Below are 12,263 nucleotides of genomic sequence, written 5' to 3'. Positions count from 1 at the left end.
TTTTTTGTTTTTTCATACTGTTCATGGGGTTTTCGAGGCAGGAATACTGAAGTGGTTTGCCATCCCCTTCTCCAGTGGACAGTTTTCTCAGAACTCTCCACCATGAGCTGTTAAGTCTTGGGTGGCCCTCAGGTGGCTTGATAGCATCCTTGAGAACCACAAGACTGTTGTCTGTGTGATGATTTTGGTTAGCTTTGTGTGATACTGGTTTTCTGGAGGGTGTGGGATTATAGTTCTTGCTTCCTGGTGGGAGGGACTGGTTGTGGGAAAATCTGGGTATTGCTCTGGTGGTTAGGGCCATGCTCAGTAAAGCTTTAATCCAATTGTCTGCTGATATTTGGATCTATGCTATGTTAGTTATGCCCTGATGCAACTCAATACTGGAGTCTACAGGCTCTATGGTAGAACTACTGGCAACCTTCAAAAAGGACATATGCCAACACATGCCTCCCAGGATTGCTGCTGCCAGTGACCCTGTCCCCGCAGCAGGCTACTGCCAACCCATACCTCTGCAGGAGCTCTTCAACGCTGACAGGCAGATCTATCTCAGTCTCTAGTGGGATCACAGGAATTTAATTCACACCATTATATTTATTACTGTGGGAAAAAATCCCTTAGAAGAAATGGAGTAGCCCTCATAGTCAATAGAAATTGAGTCTGAAATGTAGTACCTGGATGCAATTTCAGAAACAACAGAATGATCTCAGTTCGTTTCCAAGGCAAACCATTCAGTATCACAGTAATCCAAGTCTGTACCCCAACCACTGATGCTGAAGAAGCTGAAGTTGATTCTTTCTATGAAGACCTACAAGACCTTCTAGAACTAACACCAAAAAGAGATCCTTTTCAACATAGGGGGTTGGAATGCAAAAGTAGGAAGTCAAGAGATGCCTGGAGTAACAGGCAAGTTTGGCCTTGGAGTACAAAATGGAGCAGGGCAAAGGCCAAGAGAACACACTGATCATAGCAAACACCCTTTTCCAACACAAGCAACAACTCTGCACATGGACATCATCAGATGGTCAATACCAAAAGCAGATCAATTATATTCTTTGTAGCCAAAGATGGAGAAGCTCTATACAGTCTGCAAAAACAAGACTGGGAGCTGACTATGGCTCAGATCATGAGCTCCTTATTGCAAATTCAGACTTAAACTGAAGAAAGTAGGGAAAGCCACTAGACCATTCAGGTATGACCTAAATCAAATCCCTTATGATTATATAGTAAAGGTAATGAATAGATTCAGAGGATTAAGTCTTATAGAGTGCCTAAAGAATTATGGATGGAGGTTCGTAACATTTTATACAGGAGGTGGTGGCCAAAACTATCCCAAATAAAAATGCCATAAGGCAAGTGGTTGTCTAAAGAAACCTTACAAATAGCAGGAGAAAAGAAGAGAAGTGAAAGGCAAAGGAGAAAGGAAAAGTATATCCAACTAAATGCAGAGTTCAGAGAATAGCAAGGAGAGATAAGATTGCCTTAAGTGAACAATGCAAAGAAATAGAGGAAAATAATAGAATGGGAAAGACTAGAGATCTCTTCAAGAAAACTGGAGATTCCAAGGGAACATTTCCTACAAAAATGGGCTCAATAAAGGACAGAAACGGCAAGGACCTAATAGAAATAGAAGAGATTAAGAAGAGGTGGAGAAAATACACAGAACTGTACAAAAATGTCTTAATGACCCAGATAAACACTATGGTGTGGTCACATGCCTAGAGCCAGACATCCTGGAGTGTGAAGCCAAGGGGGCCTTAGGAAGCATCACTATGAACAAAGGTAGTGGAGGTGATGGAATTCCAGCTGAGCTATTCCAAATCCTGAAAGATGATGCTGTGAAAGTGCTGCACTCAATATGCCAGGAAATTTGGAAAACTCAGCAGTGGCCACAGGACTGAAAAAGTCAGCTTTTATTCCAATCCCAAAGAAAGGCAATGACAAAGAATGTTCAGATTACTGTGCGGTTGCACTCATTTCACATTCTAGCAAAGTAATGCTCAAAATCCATCAAGTTAGGCTTCAGCAGTATGTGAGCCAAGAACTTGCAGATGTAAAAGCTGAATTTAGACAAGGCAGAGATCAAATTGTCGACATCTGTTGGGTCATAGAAAAAGTAAGAGAGTTCCAAAAAAGAAAAAGCATCTACTTCCATTTCATTGACTACACTAAAACCTTTGACTATGTGTATCACAACAAACTGTGGAAAATTCTTAAAGAGATGGGAATATCAGACAACTTCATCTGTCTCCTGAGAAACCTATATGTAGAACAAGAAGCAACAGTTGGAACCAGACATAGAACAATGAACTGGTTCAAAATTGGGAAAGGAGTACATCAAGGCTGTATATTGTCATCCTGCTTATTTAATTTATATGCAGAATACATCATACAAAATGCTGGGCTGGATGACTCGCAAGTTGGAATCAAGATTGCCAGGAGATATATCAATAACCTCAGATACGCAGATGACACCACCCTTATGGCAGAAAGCAAAGAGGATCTACAGAGCCTCTTGATGAAGGTGAAAGAGGAGAGTGAAAAAGCTGGCTTAAAACTCAATATTCAAAAAACAAAGACCATGGCATCTAGTCCCACACTTCATGGCAAATAGATGGGGGAAAAGTGAAAACATGACAGATTTTATTTTCTTGGACTCTAAAATCACTGTAGATGTTGATGGCAGCCATGAAGTTAAGACACTTGCTCCTTGGAAGAAAAGCTATGACAAACCTAGACAGCATATTACAAACAGAGACATCACTTTGTCATCAAAGGTCTGGATAGTCAAACCTATGGTTTTTCCAACAGTTGTGTACAGATGTGAGAGTTGGACCATAAAGAAGGTTGAGTGTTGAAGAACTGATGCTTTTGAATTGTAGTGCTGGAGAAGACTTATCTTCTTGAGAGTCCCTTGGTCTGCAAGGAGACCAAACCAGTCACTCCTAAAGGAAATCAACCCTGAATATTCACTGGAAGGACTGATGCTGAAGATGAAGTTCCAATACTTTGTCCACCTGATTTGAAGAGCCAACTCATTGGAAAAGACCCTGATTCTGAGAAAGATTGAGGACGGGAGAAGGGGGCAGCAGAGGATGAGATGGTTGGATGGCATTACTGACTCAATGGCCATGAGTTTGAGCAAACTATCGGAGATAGTGAAGGACAGGGAAGCTTGACATGCTTCAGTACATGGAGTCACAGTCGGACACATCTTAGTGATGGAACAACAAGAGATATTCTTTGAACATAAAAATGAAGATGTGTATTTTATGAATTACCTTTTTTTAATACAATGTGTAAATTACTTTTTTAGTCTGACATACATTGGACATCAGTTCATATCTGTTCATAAAGTGTTGTCCCTTCTACCAACCTGCATAGTGATCCATTGTTCAAATGTACCATAATTTATTAATATTTAAGTAGTTTCATAAGAATTGGTATTAATGTTTTTTTCCAGTCTTGCTATGATAATCAATACTGTGATGAAAAGCTTTGAAAAATGGTAATGAGTAGGATGCATTGGTATTGAAATTACTACATCCACAAGTGTGCATTTGTAATTTTGCCAATTCTAAGCTGCTCTCTATAGCAGCATCCCAGTTTAAAAAAAAATTTTTTTTTTAATGTAATTGTTGTTCAGTTGCTAAGTCACGTCCAACTCTTTTGCAACCCCATGGGCTATAGCCTGCCAAACTCCTCTGTCCATGGGATTTCAGGCAAGAATACTGGAATGGGTTGCCATTTCCTTCTCCAGGGGACCTTCCTGATCCAAAGATCAAACCCACATCTCCTAATTACAGGCAGATTCTTTACCACTAAGCCACCAGAGAAATACAAATGAAGTCACCTGACATAGAATATTATATTGGTTTCACGTGTACAACAGAATGATACAATATTTACATATATTGAAAAATGATCACAAGAGTTTAGTTAACTTTCATCACCATGCGTAGCTACAAAGTTTTTGTCTTGCCATGAGAACTTTTAAGATCCATTCTCTTAGCAACTTTCAAATATGTAATATAGTATTTTTCTGTAATATAGTATTATTTACCAAATCAAGTTCTATTTTATCACTACATTCCCATGACTTACACACGTTTTAACCGCATTCATTCATTTCGCCCTCCCAACCATGCCAGTTTGTACTCCTACCACACTGTCTGTTTGCCTACACCATTCTGTCAAAATTTCACTTGAGATTTAAGTTGCAGGTTGAAGCAAAAGATCCCAAGCTCAAGATTTCACACACAACTGGCTCTTTTCACTGGTTTTCTTTGACTGCATTTGAAATCTGCCCACCTGTGACTCACTTTTGAAAGCTAGAAAGATGATCTAGGCTGAGAGTGTCCTCTGTAACATTTTCTTCCAGTTAGTAGAGAAAGTTAATAACATCTGGCTTCCATTCAACTCGCATTACTCTAAGTTCTTATATTCTGGCTGTTCAGCATTAAGTTCTGATTCCAGCAGAGTGTTTCGTTGGTGAAATTGAACTCCAGTTCTCATCACAAAAGCTTCAAATTGTGCCTGGTCAGCCTGTAGACACCAGTGCCAGTGCCAAGAGACAGATTTGCAGTAACATGATTAGGACAGAGGTAGTGAGAAAGATACGGTTCAGAGCAGACTGTGTTAATATCTTGGCCTGAAACTTCAAAACGGTCTTCCAGTACGAAAGTGATGATTAAATATGGATAGAGAGAACATTGGTTGTTTTAAAGCAAGCTAACAAATGAAAAGCCAGGATGTATTTATAACTTTTATAATCTATCTATTCAGATAATTGAAGGGCAAAGTTAAAGATTCAGAGGTTATCTTGCTGCTAACACAAGTCAAAGGCCCTTCTAGAGATTACAGAGCTTGTGGAAATTAAATTCCTGAAACAGAAGAGCTGCTTTCATCGCCTGTCAGCCAGTATATGATCTGAAACTAATTATTTTATAAACTGCTCTGTGCACTGAGTATTAAACTGACTGTTTACAGCATAGCATCACTATTTAATGTTGGAGTGTTTTTAGACAAACACCGCTTTCGTAGAATGCTTGCATCCATCATTTTGTTTGAAATCAGTTCGATGCTTTTTTAAGAAAATAAATTTTGTTGTATTTTTTGATCACGTGGACCATTTTGAGAGTCTTTCTTGAATTTTTTGTTTATATTGCTTCTGTTTTACACTTCATTTTTTTAGCTGTGAGCCCTGTGGGATCTTAGCTCCTTGACCAGGGATCGAACCCACACCCCCTCATCAGAAGGCAAAGTCTTAATTGGACTGCAGGGAGGTCCCCAGTGATTTTTTTTTTCTTAATTAGAGAGTAATTACACTGCTGTGACAGTTTTTGCCATTCATCAACATGAGTCAACGTTAGATATACCTATGTCCCCTCCCTCTTGCAATCCGCCCCCCTCCCCGTCCCTCGCCTCTAGGTTGTCACACAGCACTGGCTTTGGGTTCCCGTGTCACACGTCGAATGCCCACTGGCTGTCTTTTTTACATATGGTAATGTATGTTTCCATGCTATTTTCTCATATCATCCAACCTTCTCCTTCCCCCACTGTGTCACAAAATATCGGTGTCTCCTTTGGTACCCTGCCAGTAGGACCGTCAGTACTCTCTTTCTAGATTCCATGTATATGCATTAATACATGATATTTGTCTTTCTCTTTCTGACTTACTTCCCTCTGTGTAATAGGCTCTAGGTTCATCCACCTCATTTAGACTCAAATGTATTCCTTTTTATAGCTGAGTAATATTCCACTGTGTATATGTGCCATACCCAGTGCTTTTTAAAGTTACCTTTCCAAGCAATAATCCCAATTAGTTTTTTTTTCCTACTAAATTGTGACTTCGCATGGAATAACTGACCCATGATTTCAGACAAAATAGGCAAACCACTTTTGTTTGTTTTGTTTGCCAACTCAGTATTAGACTCTGTAATCTGAGACGATGATTACTAAATGTAGCTCTGTGAGCCCGTGAAGTTTTCCCTAGTCAGTTGCCAAATGAGAAGCACACGAACAGTCTACTCGTGTATAGTAGCCAGATGTCTCTTATCAGGGGGGAGAAAATGGTGCTTTGTTCTGAGGTCATCTTCCTCCTTCCATATTAAGATACTAAAATCTCTTTCCTTAAATGAAATAATGATGATGGTATATTTTGTTTGTTTTCATACCCTTATTTGACAAACTGAAAAGTAGTGAAAGCTATAAGTCCCCCCAAATTGTTTATTATATCTAAAAATTTTATGTGGCATGCAAAATCTAATAGTCTAGGAATTCCTGGTCTACAAATTTTTCCTTTCTTCCTAAATAACTCAAGAATTCTATTCTGGGGGGCAAAAAGCTGGAGAAAACATTTAATTATTTCATTAAATTTCTTGTCCTTGATTTAGCGAAGACAGTTTTGCATTAACTTAAAGTAAAATGTAAGCTTCCTGGGGGAGGAGATTTTGTTTTTTGGTTTTTTTTTTCACTGCTAGCTTCACAGTCCCTCTCAGGTGGCTCAGTGGTGAAGAATCCACTGGCAATGCAGGAGAGGCAGGTTCCATCTCTGGGTTGGGAAGATCCTCTGGAGAAGGAAATGGCAACCCACTCCAGTGTTATTCATGCCTTTTCATACTGTTCATGGGGTTCTCAAGGCAAGGATACTGAAGTAGTTTGCCATTCCCTTCTCCAATACTTTGGCCACCTGTTGCAAAAAGCCGACTTATTGGAAAAGACCCTGGTGCTGGGAAAATTTGAGGGCAGAAAGAGAAGGGAGAACAGAGGATGAGGTGGTTGGATCGCATCATCAACACAATGGACATGAGTTTGAACAAACTCCGGGAGATAGTGAAGGACAGGGAACCCTGGTGTGCTGCAGTCCTTGGGCTCACAGAGAGTCGGCCACAACTTAGTGACTGAATAATAACAAATCATTTTATCTGATTTAGTGTTTTATATCTTCCGGTGTTAGTATGTCAACAAGTACAATTCATAATCATAGTACCATGTGATATTTATATTACATTCACAATAAACTCTTTATAAATACATCTAAGGACTATACAACCAATACAGAAGCAAAAATAGCTATGCATCCTTTCTCAGAGAATTCACCTCTATTAGCTCAAAATCGTTCAGACATTGTTGTCTTTCCTTCTTGGGGAAAAAGTCAAAAGCAGATACCTTATCAAAGACAACAGAGTTACAAGTATCTCTTTTGGGAGGAAAGATGAAGGAATGTGTCTTTTTTCTGTACTATTTAATTTTACTCCAGGGCAGCAGAATTGCACAAGAAATACAGAATAACATTATAGCATGATTACAGAGCGAGGCATCAAATCAAGCTTTTAATTTTTCAGATCTTTTAAAATATTCTATTTGCTTGTTTATTTTTGGTTGCGCTGGGTCTTCACTGCTGCTTGTGGACTTTCTCTAGCTGCAGTGAGTGGGGTCTACACTCTAGCTGCAGTTCATGGGCGTCTCGTTGTGGTGGCTTCTCATAGTGTTGATCACAGGCTCTAGAGTGTTCTGGCATGCAGAATCTTCCTAGACCAGGGATCAGACCTGTCTCTCCTGCACTGGCAGGCAGATTCTCAATCACTGGACCACCAGATAAGTCCCCAAGCTCCAAATTTTTGAAAAAATGAAGTGGACTTTTAAAAATAACCTTTGAAAGTATTAGTTGCTTAGTCCTGTCCGACGCTTTGCTTCCCCGTGGACTGTAGCCCGCCAGGCTCATCTGTCCATGGGATTCTCCAGGCAAGAATACTGGAGTGGGTAGCCATTCCCTTCTCCAGGGGATCTTCCCAACCCAAGGAATGAACCCAGGTATCCTGCATTGCAGGCAAATTGTTTACCATCTGAGCCACCAGGGAAGTCCCTTATCTAATTATACAAGTGTTACCTGCATTACTACATTTTAGAAATTTAGAAAATGCAGAACAATACAAAGAAGGAAGTAATAATTGTTATTAATCTTAACACTTAATTTTTGGAGCATTTCTTTCCAGAAATATTTTATGAACATTCACTCTCTCATTCTTCATGTTTTCAACATTCCAGTGCAACTTCTACTTGGAGTTAGTTCTCTAACCTCCTCACTCTAATCTTATCATAAGGACTGCATCTTGGAGTTTGCAACTTGCATATTCTCCAAGTTACTAGGGAGTTACTTGGCATCTTTCTTGGTAAAACTTCCAACTCATTCCAACTTCTCAATGAAGAAGGAAATGGCAACCCACTCCAGTACTCTTGCCTGGAGAATCCCATGGAGGGAGGAGCCTGGTAGACTACAGTCCATGGGGTTGCAAAGAGTTGGACATGACTGAGCGACTTCTCTTTCACTTTCGTAAAACTTTACTTCCATCTTCTAGTTTGTCTATTCTACCTCCAGTCCAGAACCCATCACTTTTCACTGCCCATTCTCTTCCTCCTGCCTTTGTTTCCTGCCTCATCCAGATTGGATTTCATGGGGACAAGATTATAGTCACTCCATTCCGACAAGCTCAGCTTCCTTCCCCACTCCTGCTTTGTTGTTGTTGTTTAGTCCTGTCCAACTCTTTGCCACCCCATGGACTGCAGCAGGCCAGGATTCCTTGTCCTTCATCATCTCCTGGAGTTTGCTCAAACTCATTGAGCTGGTGATTCAGTCCAACCATCTCATCCTCTGTCGTCCCCTTCTCTTCCTGCCTTCAATCTTTCCCAGCATTAGGGTCTTTTCCAATGAGTTGACTCTTTCCATCAGGTGGCCAAAGTATTGGAGTTTTAGCTTCAGCATCAGTACTCCCAATGAATATTCAGAGTTGATTTCCTTTAGGATTGAATGGTTTGTTGTACTCATTCAGAAAAACCCTAGCCATAGCTGAGCCAGACTGTGGCCTTCTCTGTATCTGTCCCTGGTTAGTTAACTTTCCAGATTTCCTCTTAAATTAACTGCAGACATCAAATGGACACTAAATACATTATTTTTTATTATTATTTGTATGTGGGTCTCTGTCTGAATCAGGCAGATGAAGTAGTCAAATAATGCGTAAGTTTGTATAGGATTTTAATAATATAATCAGTGAGCTCAAATATATAGATTAATAAAATTATGTTCTCTCCAAATAGAGACTATTTAATTACCCATGGCATCTGTGAAACATTTATAAATGTCAGTCATTAACCTGGGTAAACAAACAACTGAACAAATTCTTCAAAACAGAGATTTTTACAGGGAACGTTCTCCAACCAGAGAAAAAAAGTTAAATGATGAGCCAAATTCAGGAAGCTGAATAACCCCTCCGATACAAAAAAAAAGTCTTAACTATTTGGGAATTAATGAACAGTCATCTAAATCTCTAAATCAAAGGGGAAATAAGACATACATTATCTAAGATCTCTAGAAATTAATAAAAGTGTCATTTTTATGACACTTATAATGACATATAAAAGTGTCATTTGCCTATATGGTACATACCTAAAGGGGTACTCACAGAATAATGTATAACTTTAGCCCAGAGATAAACCCACGCACCTATGGACACCTTATCTTTGACAAAGGAGGCAAGAATATACAGTGGAGAAAAGACAATCTCTTTAACAAGTGGTGCTGGGAAAACTGGTCAACCACTTGTAAAAGAATGAAACTAGAACACTTTCTAACACCATACACAAAAATAAACTAAAAATGGATTAAGATCTAAATGTAAGACCAGAAACTAGAAAACTCCTAGAGGAAAACATAGGCAAAACATTCTCCTACATAAATCACAGCAGGATCCTCTATGACCCACCGCCCAGAGTATTGGAAATAAAAGCAAAAATAAACAAATGGGACCTAATTAAACTTAAAAGCTTTTGAACAACAAAGGAAACTATAAGCAAGGTGAAAAGGCAGCCTTCAGAATGGGAGAAAGTAATAGCAAACGAAGCAACTGACAAAGAATTAATCTCAAAAATATACAAGCAAATCCTGCAGCTCAATTCCAGAAAAATAAACAACCCAATCAAAAATTGGGCCAAAGAACTAAACAGACATTTCTCCAAAGAAGACATACAGATGGCTAACAAACACATGAAAAGATGCTCAACATCACTCATTATCAGAGAAATGCAAATCAAAACCACAATGAGGTACCATTTCACGCCAGTCAGAATGGCTGCTGTCCAAAAGTCTACAAGCAATAAATGCTGGAGAGGGTGTGGAGAAAAGGGAAGCCTCTTCCACTGTTGGTGGGAATGCAAACTAGTACAGCCACTATGGAGAACAGTGTGGAGATTCCTTAAAAAACTGGAAATAGAACTGCCATATGACCCAGCAATCCAACTGCTGGGCATATACACCAAGGAAACCAGAATTGAAAGAGACACGTGTACCCCAATATTCATCACAACGCTGTTTGCAATAGCCAGGACATGGAAGCATCCTAGATGTCCATTGGCAGACAAATGGATAAGAAAGCTGTGGTACATATACACAATGGAGTATTACTCAGCCATTAAAAAGAATACATTTGAATCAGTTCTAATGAGGCAGATGAAACTGGAGCCTATTATACAGAGTGAAGTAAGCCAGAAAGAAAAAAACCAATATAGTATACTAACACATATATATGGAATTTAGAAAGATGGTAACAATAACCCTATATGTGAGATAGCAAAAGAGACACAGATGTATAGAACAGTCTTTTGGACTCTGTGGGAGAGGGCGAGGGTGGGATGATTTGGGAGAATAGCACTGAAACATGTATATTATCATATGTGAAATGGATCGCCAGTCCAGGTTCAGTGCATGAGACAGGGTGCTCAGGGCTGATGCACTGGGGTGACCCAGAGGGATGGGATGGGGAGGGAGGTGGGAGGGGGGTTCAGGACGGGGAACACATGTACACCGATGGCTGATTCATGTCAATGTATGGCAAAACCACTACAATATTGTAAAGTAATTACCCTCCAATTAAAATAAATAAATTCATATTTTAAAAAAGGAAAAAAATAAACTGTTTATAATTACACAAGTGAAAAGAGAAATATTCAGCCTCAGAAAAACAAAGAAAAAAAAAACAGCAAAACAATTCAAAGAATGTGTATAGTAGAAATAGTCAAAGATAAAATGATTACTAATAAAAAATAAATTAGAAAATAATAAAATAAAACCCCAAACATAGGGATTACCAAGAAAAACTCAAACTTAATTAAGGAACATACATATCCCCCAAAACTTTAACTATAACTAGACATGAGGAAGAGCCAAATTAATTGTGAGAAAATGTTGTATGGTACCCAGTGACAATACATTGGAAATTCTACAGAAAATGTATATTTTGGCAAAATACAAATTTCACAACTGATTTAAGAAGAATATAATGCTTTCAAATTGTGGTAATGGAGAAAACTCCTGAGGGTCCCTTGGACAGCAAGGAGATCAAACCAGTCAATCCCAAAGGAAATCAACCCTGAATATCCATTGGAATATTGGACAGTAAAGCTCTAATACTTTGGCCACCTGATGCGAAGAGCTGACTCATTGGAAAAGACCCTGATGCTGGGAAAGATTGAAGGCAGGAGGAGAAGGGAACGACGAAGGATGAGATGGCTGGATGGCATCACCGACTCAATGGACACGAGTTTGAGCAGACTCCAGGTGATGGTGAAGGACAGGAAAGCCTGGAGTGCTGCAGTCCATGGAGTCACAAAGAGTCGGACACGACTTAGCAACAGAACAACAACAGCGGTTCTTAACAAACCAATAAGCAAAGAAGAAGTGGGAAAGTTTTGGAAGAGGTAAATAGATTTTGAGTTAATGATATGGGAATAATCATGTGTTTTTATCGTTTCCTGTTCCCATCACTCCAGTGAAACAATGGCAAAGTTTTAAAACATGTAAACATATGGCAATGAAGAGATCATGAGAGAGCCATCTGTACCTTTGGGATTTCAACCAATTTATCTGTCCCGTATTTTTAATGTTCCCTTGTTAAGTTTACTTTCCCATAGAAAGAAAAGAAAGTGAAGTTGCTCAGTCATCCAACTATTTGCGACCCCATGGACTGTAGCCTACCAGGTTCCTCTGTCCACGGGATTTTCCAGGCAAGAATACTGGAGTGGGTTGCCATTTCCTTCTCCAGGAGATCTTCCCGACCCAGGGATTGAACCCAGGTCTCCTGCATTGCAGGCAGACGCTTTAACCTCTGAGCCACCAGCTTTCCCAAACCATGAGATTATGATACACCTCTTCTCAAATCCTTCGTTCTATCCCCAGCTAATAACTAGCTAATTTCTTACTGACAATAGAGAAG

Source organism: Bubalus bubalis, chromosome 1 (genome assembly GCF_019923935.1).
Source record: "Bubalus bubalis isolate 160015118507 breed Murrah chromosome 1, NDDB_SH_1, whole genome shotgun sequence".
In the NCBI taxonomy this organism is placed as follows: domain Eukaryota; kingdom Metazoa; phylum Chordata; class Mammalia; order Artiodactyla; family Bovidae; genus Bubalus; species Bubalus bubalis.
The sequence above is the reverse complement of the archived record's forward strand: the minus strand, read 5'-3'. Positions refer to the sequence as shown.